At 34.1% G+C, this 14990-nt stretch overlaps 1 protein-coding gene across 4 annotated transcripts in view; it reads left to right on the top strand.

Annotated features, from left to right (window-relative positions):
* Window positions 1-14990, top strand: part of MDGA2 (MAM domain containing glycosylphosphatidylinositol anchor 2) — an 871115-nt gene that overhangs the window by 474922 nt on the left and 381203 nt on the right. The gene's annotated exons all lie outside the window — the stretch shown is intronic.

Below are 14990 nucleotides of genomic sequence, written 5' to 3'. Positions count from 1 at the left end.
TTTTACCACATGAATGATGATCTGCCATTTATGTAAGATGCAAAATAAATAAATTGTATTTTTATTTCTTTTTTTAGAGACAGGGTCATGCTCTGTTGCCTAGACTCCAGTGCAGCAGTACAATCATAGCTCACTGTAACCCTGAACTCCTGGATTCAAAGGATCCTCCTGCCTTAGCCTCTGAGTAGCTAGGACTACAGGCATGCATGGTGGGGTCTTGCTATGTTGCTCAAGCTGGTCTCAAATGCTTGGCCTGAAGCAGTCCTCTGGCCTCAGCCTCCCAAAGTGCTGGGATTACAGGCATGAGCCACTTGTCTCCAGCCCCTGGAATTGTAATTTTATAACTGTAGAACTACCGATAAGAATATTCTCCCAATATTGATACTGCTTCATTTGTCCTCTCTAAAAAGCAATGGCCACTTACTGAGAACCCTAAGATCTATCTTTGGAGGAAGAAAGAGTATATCCTAGGTAGGAAAAAAAGTGGTTTAATAGAATTTTGGTGTGCTTATTCCCAAATATATTTGTTACCTTAAGATTCTTGAGGATATTTAAACAACTTTCTAAAAGTGTGCTCATCTATTTTATTTCACTTATTCCTAGCCATAACTGTGTGACTCATAGGGTAATAGAGGTCATATAACTTTAAAGGTTAGGGTTCGATTAAAACTTATTTTTAATTCAAAAAGAAATTAGATTCAGAGGCATTAGCTTAATAAGTTTTTATGTGTGCAGACACTGTTCACACGAGACGAATCTTTTCCAATATCCATTAAACATGTTGTACGCATTCTTATTTCTGAAGCATATCCCCTACTTCAATTTCACTTAGGTAGATTGCTGCATTTCATTATGTTCAGAACAAGCAGTGATATTTTTGGTCCTTGTCTGGTAGATTTATTTATTACATTTTCACCTGGGTGATTAGTATAACATATTATTTTATTCTACAATTTACCTGTGTTAGAGAAAGAATTATAAACCATACAGCTAAAAAATTGTTGACATTGAGTATATTTTTACTGGAACCATCAACATGATTTTTGGACAGAATAGTTTAGGAAAAGGGCTAGAGTGACTAATGGGAATTCTACAAACATGACAAACCCTGGGAAAAAACTAATCCTTCATGTAAATCCTATTAAGCATAATTTTCTCACCCACCACCTATCCTCCCAAAACATCAAACTTGGGTTTGGAAGGTCTTAATAATGTTTGATGCGGCAATTAGAATGCTTATTAAAATGAGTTGCTGTCATGCTAATTGCCCTATAAATAAAATTTGAGACAGAATTTTGCAGTTTTATGAATGATACAGATGAAGAGTATTTGCTTATCATCAGTGTTATTTACTAGTGGGATGCACAACCAATCTAATTTCCAAATAGTATTAGAGTTCCTAATAAAAGAGCTTTGTTGAAATTCTATTACATACCTGTTTACTGATTCTTGTTCAGAGGACATTAGAGAAGAAGTACTTTTAAATCAGTTTAGTCCTATCTTAATTATTATCATTCAGTGCTGGTCAATTGCGCCCTCTTAAGATGCATTCACAGAGCACCTACTGGAGTCTTCCTGAAATTCACAAATACACAATCAGAATGGCAACTGGCAGCTTTCCCTCAGTTGCTCTGCATCTGTTCCTATTGCCTTTAGGTTTTTCATTCAGTCTGATTCTGAAAGTCTCAGACATTGTGTGAGCCTTCTGAGCTGGAGGGCCGGGAAGGCCACTTCAATTGTCTATTAGTTTGCAATGTTAACTGACAACCTACACTGTGAAAAACACTCTACAGGGACTACTGGTGAGAGATAAAACAAAAATACAAGGCCTTTGCCCTGTACAACCTTATAATCAGTTGGAGATGTGAAAAATAGATGTAAAAATATCTTGGGTTAAAAATTAGGTAAGTCTAAAAAGTTTGTTGACATAATAAAAATACTAAGGGAAAAGTGATGCACGATGTTAAATAGAAAGTCCTCTCACTAAATATGTTAAGGAATTCAATAAAATGGATATAATCATTACATTGCTGTGCGTTTAAGTTCTAGGTTGTTACTCTGGTAATAACCATTCCTGAGCAAAAGTATTAACTGAAAGCTTGTAGTGTTTTTCATAAAGATAGAAGGCTATTCAAATGTACAGCTGTGTTTATAATTTTGCTCTTGTTGTTGCCAATATATATTTTTTAAATGTTTACATTTAAATTTCAGTAAAGGTTCTCCTCATCTAAAAATTATTTATAAATTTTGTCTGTCATTTAAAAGAGGTAAATCTATTGCTTAAACTGAATAAAAGGCCCTTTAGAACACAGACCATGATCTGGGTGGGATTCCCTAGCCAAAAGTTAAGTGGCAGGCAGAGGCTCCTGCTGAGTCAGCCAAAGAATGCAGATTGGCATCCAGCATTCTGACCTTCAGTCAGTTCATGAGACCTCTGAATCTAGCTTTCTCCCTGAGGGCAAAGTCTGCCACTGTCAACTCTGTGTGGCATATGCATTTCACTTAAAACATGTTTGGAGAAGAAGTATAATTTATACAAGTAAGGTGAGCTTATAAAATGGTTTGAATATAAAAACGGAGGATGCTTAATATGTTTTTTCTTCCTACTTATTTAAAAATACAGCAAATTCTGAGTCACACAGAAGATAAAGTAAAAGATCGAATGGTATATTATTGCTTACTTATTTAGCTCTTGAGGCCAAACTTTGTCTGAATTTTCTCAGAATATATTATACTATCAAATAACACTGTCAAGAAAACCTGGCGACCTTTTCTTCTGCAGTTTGGTTTATACCATGAGTCAGTTCAAGTAATTTGAAATACCCGTTGTTGACTGGTATTATAGGATAAGGTAGAAGGATTCTCAGAGAATAAAAAAAAAACCATGAGATTTATACAAAATAAAAATCTCTTTAAAATTTAAATGATTTCCACCTCGAACTTCAAGGCAAGAATTTTTTTCCCTTTGACAATTGAAGGAAATGATTTTTAAAAAAGGTATCAGAGAGTACATCTGACCTTGCTTCGATACTTCATATTTTCAAAATCTTAGCTCTGTTCTCTCTTGATAGAGGGAAAAATTTAATATGTCTTCACTTCGGAAACATACCGGTGTGACTGATCCGTGAAATAGTGAAATATCTGAAAAGCAGCCTACTTTCAATCCCTTAAACTGAAAGTGAAGTGAAATATCTGCACCCTGCTAGAGGGCAGTGCAGTGTGTTTATTCATGATCACTTGAGTTTGTCACCAGGCTTAGAATATATAACTCCATGTTTCATGAGGCAATGCTGAGGCAGCTATGCAATCAAGACATCCAGATGGCTGTGAATGAAATAAAGGATTTGTTTCAAACGTTTTCAGGTGTCCATCCCTAAGCGCTATATTCTAAATGTAGGCAGGAACATGTGGGAAAAAAAGCTTTTAGAAATATTTTCCAGTTTTCAGAATGAGCTAAAATAGAGAAAGGGGAACAAATTCTATTTTCTAACCCACTTTCACTATCTTATTCCTGTCTCTCATCACTTCTGCAGAAGGCCTCCCAGCAGACCTCTCCCTCAGTAATAGTTCTCTCCTTAAATTTATTCTGCATATCTTTGCCAGATCAATCTTCCTTAAATTTAATGCCCATCACAGTACTTCCCACTAAAAATTTATTCTATGTTTTTGATTAATAAAAATCCAAGCCCCTCTGCTCATTTTTTCTCCTGTTATGTTGAAATTTAATTATTCATCCTCCTAAAGCAACATCCTTCAACCTCACCTCCCCGCCCCATCCTCTGTCATACTTCTTGACCCGCATATTCATAGCTATACATTTTGTTCTCCCAAAGGTCTTGTAAACATCTACAGAATAGAGATCACCTTATGTCATTATTTATTATAACTCTAACCAATGAACAACTCAGTGACACACTTATAATAAGGTATATGAAATGCGTGTGGCTTAATTACTAAAGAGCCCTGGAGATAAAATCAAACTGATGCTGTCTCTTTTAAAATGTGCATTTGATTTTTCTATCTTCCTCCTCCTTTACACCTGTGGACCCTTTTTTATGATCTCTGAATTCTAATAAATAGTTTAACAGTCATCTACCATCTATCATCTATTGTCTGTCCATGTTTTAGAGACAAGTTCTCACCGTGTTGCCCAGGCTGGAGTACAGTGGTGTGATTATAGCTCACTGCGTTCTTGAAGTTCTGGGCTCAAGCAATCCTCTCACCTCCGCCTCCTGCGTAGCTGGGACTCCAGGTGCACATTGCCATGGCTGGCTAATTTTCTGTTTTTTTTTACCGACTGAGTCTTGCCATGTTGCCCAGTTTGGTCTTGAACTCCGGGCCTCAAGCAAGTCTCCCAGCTCCACCTCCCAAAGTACTGGGATTACAGGTGTAAGCCACCACGAACCCAGCCCTACCTATATATTTATTTTATTTCATTTTATATTTATTTTTGAGACAGAGCCAGAGTGCAGGGAAATGATCCTAGCTTACTATAACCTTGATCTCCTGGGCTCAAGCAATTTTCCCACCTCAGCTTCTTGAGTAGCTAGGACTACAGGCAGCTGCCAACATGCCTGGCTAATATTTTTTTTTGGGGGGGAGGTGGGAAGTAGAGGTGAGGTCTCACTATGTTGACCAGGCTAGTCTCAAACTCTTGGACTCAAGAGATCTTGCTGCCTCAGCCTCCCAAAGTACTGTGATTACAGGCATGAGCCACAAGGCCTGGCCTCCCTATATATTTTAAGTTAAAATCTGTGATCATTCATTCCCAATGATAACAACTTACTGCTTAAAAATGTGTTCTCATAAATTTCCTCAAAGCAAGCATTCAGGCAAAGATATGATGGCATGTGTCCATATGTATATTAGGAAAAAGAGAGCAAGTGACTCGTAATCTTAATGGCAGTTCTCTGAGGGGGCAGTATGTTTTGGTTGGAAAACCCAGAGTTAGAAAATTAACTCTTGTCTTTTCTTTTTTCTGTCTATGAACAGCAGTGTTTTCAGTGTAAGAGTGAGATCTGGAAAACAATGCTTTTGAATAGTGCCCTTTGTGGGAGTAAAATTCTACTTCATATGGTGTAGTGAAGCATTCAGTATTCATTCAACAAACAATTATCAAATGACTTCTGTGTGGCAGACTTTGTGTGACTCAGTGCTGCGAACACAGTGGTAAACAAAACCAGCACGGTTATATCATCAGAGAGTAGAATCCAGCATAGCAGAGTTAAGATACTTGCCGTAGTCGCTGAAATATGCTGAGCTAGGATTAGGAGATCATGGTTCCATTTCTTCTTGTGTTAGCCCAGAGACTTGCAAAAATTTAACAGAGACTTGACTTTCATAGGTCCAAGTTTGTTGCTGTTGTTTTTTTTTTTTCCTGAATAAAAAAATTGGATGAAACATTCTAAATTATCTTTAAAAGTTTTAGCTTCTTTAATGATGAATTCTTTCCTATTGAAAGGATATTTCACATTAAGCAGAATTTATCTAGAATAAAGATTTTTAAGTGTGTTTTGTACTATGGAAGAAAAAATAGACCTTTAATAAACATATATTTATTTTTCTAAGAAAGTTCTGAATAATGCTAATAATATACCAATAAAAATTTTCGAAGTACCCATTAGGCTTGGAGATATTAAAATGTTTACAGCATATTATCTACCCAATAATAAATTATAGACTCTTTGAGATGTAGGAATAGACATGAGGTCATAAGCACAAGGAAGATGTATTACAGAAGTTGAGGGGAAGAAATAGTCATTAAAGATCATCATGATCAAAAGAAGTGTTAAGCTGTCAAGAGAGAGTTGACGTAGAAATTCTGGGTGAGAGGGAGGTATTTTTCTGACAGGATGGGGCTACATATATATGCATACATACACACACACACATATATATACATACAGAGAGAAACTAGGTGTATATATATGGTTTGTCATTTGACAAAAATTTGCTAGTATGTATGTGAAGAAGGAGCTGAGAGAGAGCAATCAATAGAAGCCTTCTTTTCTACATTTTTGACTTAGGCCACTTCAATTTTAAATAAGTTGTTCAAATCTTCACAGCATGTTGTTGGCAAAAAATAGGAATTATAAATTAAGTCTTGTAACTGTACCCACATTGGTACATAGTGAAATTGTTTTAGAATATATAATGTCAGTAGTAGAAAAACTTAACATCAGAAATAGAAAACTAGTACATTTCCCTTTTTAGCATGTTATTTAGCAAATAACATGTTTTATAAATAACATAGTGAATAACAAATTCCCTGTGAGTCTGAACTGTTGTAAACTATTGTCAACAAGCTAATTCATTCAGTGAACACAACTTTTTGAGGTTCCAGTCTTAATAAAATAACACTAAGTATGAAGGTGTTGCAACTCATGAGAATTAGAGGAATGAGATAATACATTTTTGCAAAAAACAAAAAAACAATAAATACAGTTTCTGTATTCTAGCTTAGAAGAGAATGCAAAGTATACCTAAAATGAGGTAACTTTTTATATACTTTTTCAGTAAGTGCATTAACGATTTTAGATATAAGATGATAGTTTTTCACTTCTAATTCAGGATTCCCTTTCCCATTGAATTTGTGTTTTATTTTAATTGAAAGACATATATGCATATATTATACATTTTATGCATAACTTTATAATAAAAATCATATTACTAAATTGTTGCTGCTTAATTTTCTCCCCCACAGTGAGTCCATTTCCACTCAGCTTTGTTTACCATATATCTTCTCTTGCAAGGTAAACACGTAGCATTGTTGTAAGACAAGAGTGGTAATATTGGTAATACTGACTGTAACTTGGATAAAACAAGGTAGAATGACTTCAGTCTTAGTATGCATAAAATGTTAATTAACAAGCCTTTCAATGAAGATTTAATAGTTCTTTCAAAATATTCACTATGTATGTGCTCATTTCTAATTCTGTTTGGATTTTTCATCTTTGTACTTTTCTAAATATTATTCTGTGCCAACTCTCATTTTTCTTATTGACACCTGTCAGATCTCATGACTTCTCTTACCTTGCCTAAAGGCCCCAAAGACATGTATCTGCTCTGTTGCAATTAGAGTGTATCCTCAGGAATTATTTTTGGAGAAGTTTCCTTCTCATAGTTCTGAAACTATTGTGGGTTTTATCTCTGGTTATAATCCTAATCTCTTGTGATTGAAAAATTTTGAAGACTTTTTGGTCTAAGCCCAGATCTCCTGAATCAAAACTAGGTATGTCATTTTAATACCCTGTCAAAGTCCAAAGCCTTCCTTCAGGGTTTCTGAAAATTACCCTGGTTTACAAAACCCGCTGCTTCCTGGGCTTCTGCTTCTCTTTTTCTGTCACTGTGCAGTCTTGCTTGGACCAAACATAAAGCATGGCGCCATTTGATTTTACACCAAAACTCCTCTACCACCAAGCCTCCATGAACCCAGCAAACTGAACTGAAAATTGCCCATATACGATTGAGGCTCCCAGCAATACCAAAAGCTTTACTTGGATCTGATGGAATCATTGATCCTAGTTTTCTGTGTTCCCTCAGTGTATTCAAACGTTCTGTGTCTTCCTGGCACCTTTCATCCCTGCATACTTCTCCTCCTTTCTTCCTTTCAGGACCCACAAAGCAAATCTCTTTCCCCATCTGTCATCAACTCCCATGTCATGGCAAATAGCACTCCCGTTCTCTAATCCCCGATAGGTCCTGCCTCTCGACCTCCCAGCTTTACCTTCACCCTGACACCTATAAATGTATTTTTAAAGAGTGATCTCTTTGGGGAAACTAGTGCCCAATATTAGATTAATGAAATGCCTCTATCTTGTTATAGCTACATAAGAAATACCTGCATTCCTGTAACTGCAGAGTGCCCAGGCGGTGTTCCTGATAGGATCTGTAATTGCTTAGCGTCTTCTTCTCCTTTTTAAATGTCTAGATAAATGTTAAGACCATCAGTTCAAGTCCTTTTGCTTCAAATTGAAGAATTGGAAACTCTTTTTAGGCATTTAAAACACCAAAACTGGAAAGAAAAGTTATTTTCCAGTATTTCAAAGCTCTTCTTTAACATTGCATTTAGCTACCATAATAATTCTCTAGCATAAACATTTGTCCCACAAGCATGTATTCAGTATCAGTTATATGCTACTAACTGGGACACTAAGGTCATTGGAACATCACTGTGAGTACAAAACATGAGCCAGGCTGCTGACTGCTCATCCTGGATTTATACTTTGTTACTTGTATAAATTGTGTCACCATATAATCCAGATATTTTCACTTTCTGAACCTCATGCAACTTAATGCTGCTCATTTGTAAAACAGAGATAATAATAACAATTCCTCCCTCATAGGATTGCTGTAAGGATAAAATTAGTCAGGGCCTGTATACTTATTGGTTCAATCACTGACACAAAGTCGGAGCTCAGGAAGGTAAGCTTTTATTTCTGTTGACAAGTGGCATGGTAGGATTATAGGAGAGGAAGGAAAAGCTCCAAGAAGGATGGTTGTCATTGACAGCATTGTGATGTTTACAGGGTTGGTGCCTGATAACAGACTATTTTTAAAAAAAAATCAGGAAGTTAGCCTAAAGCTTCCAAGGGTAGGGATTGTTAAGCAGATGTGTCAATGAGTTAATCTAATTGCAAGCATACATCCCCACCTTTTACTAGGTTTATAACCTTGGGCAATTTCCTTAACTCTTCGTCAGAGGGCCATTATGATAGCTATACAGTTGTTATCTAATCATTACTACAACTACTTTTACTAACATTAATCAAGTGCTTGCTATTTGCCCCCAACATTGTTAAGCCTGTTGTAAGGATTTTAAGTTTTACAACTATAAAAAGGTTTAGAATGATGAATGACATGGTAAGAACTCAATAAATGATGATAAGAAGAAAAAGAGTAAGAGTGAAAGGAAGAGGCAGTGGATATGTCATATTTATTTAATTTGTTTATATTTAGGTGTAAAATAATTCTCATATATAAAAATTATATCACTATTACTATTGCTATTCTAATAAAAAATAACATTTTATAGCATTTAATATGTACTGTACATTGTGTCAAGTGCTTTATGTACAGGATTTTGTATAATTAAATGTGTACAAGTCCCATTTTACAGATGATGAGTGGAAAGAAAGATAAATGGTATAAAGCAGACAGGATATTAGATGGAATTGAGAATCTGGAGGGACTGGAAGAAAAACTCAGATAACTTTAGGAAAAACTATCTTACTTTGTGATACAAAGAAAAGAAGGAAATAGAGAAACAAAGAAGGCTGGCAGTGGCTAGAAAGTTGAAGGAGTTGATATCTGTTGTCCATTTTGATACTAAAATAGTAAGTTATTTTACTGAGAATATGAGCAACAGCTGAGTTGAAAGTCTGAAGCGAATTCTACGAATTCTACGTATTTGAGACAATTATTGTGAAACATAGGATATGCCATTTACTTGCAGGAGAGAGGCTTATGAAACACACTAAGGCTTCAGAAGTCTGATGAGTAGGTGCACCAGGCAGGACAGAGAAAGAATAGGAGATGGGAGGCTGAGGTAGGAGGTAGAACCATCTGGGTTTATAATTTCAGCTAGGATGTGTTTGTGTGATCCTAAGGTTGAGGTAATAATCTTGTAAGAGTGTTGCTGAGGTGGAATGAAAGTGACTGTCCTTTCAGTAGAAGGTATTAGGGATTATGGAGCTAGTGAGGATGGATGTAGTATTGATGAGCATATTGAAATCGTAGCATTTGGTAGCAAGAATCATGTAAGAGAGAGGGGTTATAAACCAGGTGACAAGTGTTCCTCAAGAAATTGATGGAGAAGGTAAACTAGCAGATAATGCAAGAAAAATAGAAAAAGGGAAGTTGTTGTATATATGAGTGATTAAAAACTAATGTGATATATTATGGCATTAAAATCTTTCTCTGTTGCCTTCAATGAAACAAATTCGTTCTATGAAAAGAGAATAGTTTCAGAAATAGGATATCCTTTTAAATTGTTTTGTTCATCCTGTCTTCAATAAATATATCTAATTATTTTAGCTCTATTATTGTATTTGTTTGTGTTTTACTTTAGAAAAACATAAATTAAAAATGCCATATAGGGTGGTGATAGTGATTTCTTTGTGCTAAGCTAAGTTATCTCCCCCACCATGTTCTTTCTTCTTCCTTTTTCATTCGTTGGTCATCCTTATTACTATATAGACTATACATAATAAACACATATACAAAACATATAAGTAAATAAATATAAATATATGTATAAAGTATCTATTCTGTTTTCCCATTTTTTTCCTATTATCAGTTCTCTTTCTGTTTCAATCTCCTAATTTTCTCTTTCATTTACTCTAATTCATTGCATTTGGCTTACATATTATTTCTAGGTTCTTATAAATATTATCTGTATTTTAAATTACTGAGATCCATGTGGTTTTATATTTTTAAATTTACTTAAGGATGATTTTTACTGTTGGTCAGCCATTTAAGCCAAAATTTGCAATGAAATGCAAATGTCATACATTATGTTGTTCTAAAATTTCTGAAAATCAAATTCACCTTTATATTCTTTGCAAGTTGATCTGAATTACTATTCTGTTAAGTTGAAAAATAGTGGAGGAAGAAACTGTCTTTATTTATCCTCTTCTTCAATTATTTAACAAATACTTGTGTGCTTATTATTAATATTTATTCCACATAATATATAATTGTTTTTCTTTGAGTATGATATCAGTGTAGCACCTTACTGGGAGACTGTTATTTGTATGACCTCAGAGCAACAATCACTTTGAGATGAGGGAGTTGGAAGACATTTTTCTCAGGTCTACTCTAGCACTGACATTTTACTACAGTCTTCATTTCTGATAAAAGTTTATGGTTTCAAAGCAACAAATTAGTGAAACCAGAAAGTTAGTAGAAAGTGGATATTTTAAAAACTTATTCTGTTATTATTCTTTCAGAGATGCTTATTTTAACTTTGTCATAGTGATTTGTTGAATTAAAGAAACAGTGTTCCTAGGATAAATAGCCAAAATTGTTGGAATGCTGAATTAGAAAATGGGAAGTTACCTAGACATCAAGTTTTATGTGTCTTTATTTAAAAATCAGGTGTGAAAATCACTATTTAAAATTATATATATGACATATATATGTATTGAGAGAAAGGTGGGGAGAAAGAGAAGAGATGTATTTTAAGAAATTGGCTCCCACAATGTGGGAGCTGACAAGTTTGAAATTTGTAAGGCAGGCCAGTAGGATGGAAATTTAGGTAAGAATTAATGTTTCAGTCTTGAATCCTAATTTCACAAAGCAGCCGATGAAAACTCAGAGTTTTTATGTTGCAGTCTTGGAGAGAATTCCTTCTTTTCCAGAAGCCTCAGTCTCTGTTCTTAAAGTTTTCAACTGTAAGCTTGTTTACATTATGAAGAATAATATGTTTTATTCAACATTTATTGATTAAAATATCAGTCACATCTAAACAGCAACTTCCAAGTACTGATGTTTGGCCAAGCCAATGGGCACCATAATAACCTAGGCAAGTTGATGTGTAAAATTACTCCTCACATCTCTTTCCATTATTTTGAGGTTTTATTCTTCATCTAAATGTCTAATTAGTTCTCCTTAAAAATAAAAGACATGAAAGTCTAAAAACATTGCTAAATAAAGTAAATGAATCTGGTTAAAAACTTGAACAGAGCATTCATAGCATTATTGCAATCTTTTCATTGTAATTATACTCATATAAATCTAAAACAAGTTAAAGTAGTTATCACCAGCTGAAGTTTAAAAAGTAAAGACGAACCATTTGATTTATTTTAAACAAATTGCTGTTTTGACCAGTTTGTTTTGGACTAAGTCACATAACCAATCAGTGCACATATGAAGTCAGTGTATATATTGCACATATGCACGTATCTGTAGCTAGAGATATAATTATATGGCTATGAATAGATGACTTTTTACTTAAACAGGATTGCTACAAATGATGCTACAAATGCTATCATTTTTCAGGGAAATGAAGGACTGAATATGCTACTATCACTATAACCCCATAGTGCTAAAATAATATAGCCTTTGTTGGCTGGTAAGGTATTTTTTTCTAATCTTGTTTCAGATTCATCAACAAAACATTTCTAACAAACATGCCTGAGTTAAAAAGAATAATAGTTGTTACTTTAAAGCACATGATTGACAACACATTAGTATGTGATTGTTTTTATTTTAGACTAAAAATAATCTCAAGTGATTAGTATGATTTCACTATATGATATCAACTTTCAACATTATTTATTTATTTTTTATTTATTTACTTATTTATTTATTTCTGGATGTGTTGAGCTTGGACAACATGGCAGATTGATTCTAAACAGGAATGGTTCTTACTAGCACTTTCCACAGTCGTTTTCTCGCCTACACGTGTCTTTTTCCTATTTGTAAATGCAGTAACAACAGTTTCCCAAGATTTTATTAAAAAATAATTTGATCCTCACTCATTGAAATTTCTTGGCTGACTTCACTGTATCTTGTGCATTCCTTAAAAAGAATTCTAGAGATCATTCATTATTAAGTCATGGCAATTGTCATGCTAAAGATTGCTTGCTTGCCTGTGCAAATACTAAAAAGTACTTTAATTCAAAAGGACTCATGTTTACTTAAAAATAGACTGATAGTAATATTCTTTATCCTAGAATCAGGTAGTATAGAATATATGATAATTATTGAAGGGCAGTTACCTTAGTCAATCAAGCTACTATAACAGACTACCATAGATGACTGGGCAGCTTAAATACCAAACATTTATTTCTTGCAGTTCTGGAGGCAAAGTGCTGGCAGATATGGTATCTGGTGAACCATGGCCCACCTTCTACTTTGCAGACAGCTGTCTTCTTGCTTTGTCTTCACATGGTGGAGAATAGAGAGTGACAGCAAGGATCTATCTTCTAAAAGGATGCTAATTCTATTCATGAGGCTTCTACCCTCATTACCTAATGGTTGACCAAGGGCCCCACCTCCAGATACCATATCACTGGGGGTTAAGATTTCAATGTATAAATTTTGAGGGAACATAAACATTCAGTCAATAACAGCAATGGACCTTTATTAATATGTATCATGTATTATAAAAATAGGCACATGTACTCTTGTGTTTATCACAGAACTATTCACAATAGCAAAGACATGGAATAGACTCAGATGCCCATCAATGGTGGACTATGTAAGGAAAATGTCATACATATATACCATGCAGTACTGTGCAGTCATAAAAAATAATGAAATCATGTCCTTTGCATCAACATGCATGCAATGGAAGGCCATTATCTTCAGTGAACTAACGCAGGAACAGAAAACCAAATACTGCATGCTTTTACTTGTAAGTGGCAGCTAAACACTGAATACACATAGACACAAAGAAGGGAATGATAGACTGCAGACTGCTAGAGGGGAGAAGGGTGTGCACTGGAAGGCTACCTATTGGGTACTATGTTCACTACTTGGTGATAGGTTCATTCATATACCAAGCCTCAACAACACGCAATTTACCCATGTAACAAACCTACACATATACCTTTGAACCTAAAATTAAACAAAACTAAATGGTGCCTATGTTGTAAATGATGATGCATGAATCCTAAGTTGACAAGTTACTTTTAAGTAATGAAAATAATTTTTAACTTCTGAAAATGTGAAGCACTCTTATAAACCAGCTTTTTGCGGTTATGACACTATTCATCTGTTTATATTACAATGTAGCTTATAAGACCTGATGTTATATAAAGTAGTGGACTGTTAAATCACTGCAAAAAGTATAAGCTTAGGAAGCAGCTAATACTTAAAATTGTGGCTCCAATGCTCAGACATGGTTTAATCTTAAAGTATTTAAAACTTCTGCATCCTTCTCTTAAATAATAAATGGAAATAATGGTTTTTTCATCCCAGGGTTGTTGTCACTGAAAACCTGCATACTGTTACTACTACAGCTACTTGTACTCTGCTGTAATATGTTTAATGAGTACCAACTGATTCTCACAATGTGTTTGGTGCTTAACATAAATTTCCCAATTCAAAGGAAAGTTATTTAGCTTATTCTAAGGTATTCTAGCTCCCTTTTTCCTGAAAACTAGTAACTAAAAGCAGAAAGTACTTTTTTTTATAATGACTGCAATATTCTTAGAAATTAAGTAGTTTACAAAGTCATTATATAAATGTCTGTTTTGAAAACTCTTCCTTATAAGCTTACTATTTAACTGTGATATATATGTATATATGACTAAATGCCTGGACTAAGTGCCAACATAGGATATATTTAAAATGTAATTAAATTAAAATTAGTCTTGATACTAGAATGCTCAAAAATAATAATTTGCACCATTTTCTCTTTTTGTCGATTTTAACTTTATTTCAAATGTGGCTTTTAATTATTATTATTTTTTACCAGGCATGGTTTTTGGATGACTTTCTATAAATGCAGTTCTCAGGCATGTAAGATGTTATCTACACATTGAAGGTAATATGTAATATATTTATGAATTCCTCAGCTGCCTTTCTGACTTTGAATTGTCAGTTGCAGACTTAAGCAAATTTTAAATCTCTGTTGCAATAGCATTTTAAATTTCTACATAAGATAAACAACAAAACTCAATGAATTGTTTGAACTTACTTGTTTTTATATGGTTTTCAGTTTTTCAAATCTCCAGGTTATTTCTTGATTTGAATATCAAAATAAACTTTAATATGAAAATGGTTAAATTTTTTATCTTTTTCACATGGCTCAATAAAATTTTTTTTTATCTTTTCACATGGCCCAGTTAATCAAACACATCCTGCGTTGAGATGTAGCTGGTAGGCCTTAAATGTCTTCACATTTTCATAAGAGATATTTTCAAACTTTAAAGTAATTTTAAGGCTTAAAAGTGGTCCTTGGAGATTTAAGAATATTTTCTCTATTTTCTAGTAGAATCGCAATATTATTAATAATTTTGTTGAAAGGATGATTTTCGTGG

Source organism: Callithrix jacchus, chromosome 8 (assembly GCF_049354715.1).
Source record: "Callithrix jacchus isolate 240 chromosome 8, calJac240_pri, whole genome shotgun sequence".
Classification (NCBI taxonomy): Eukaryota; Metazoa; Chordata; class Mammalia; order Primates; family Cebidae; genus Callithrix; species Callithrix jacchus.
The sequence above is the reverse complement of the archived record's forward strand: the minus strand, read 5'-3'. Positions and strand labels throughout refer to the sequence as shown.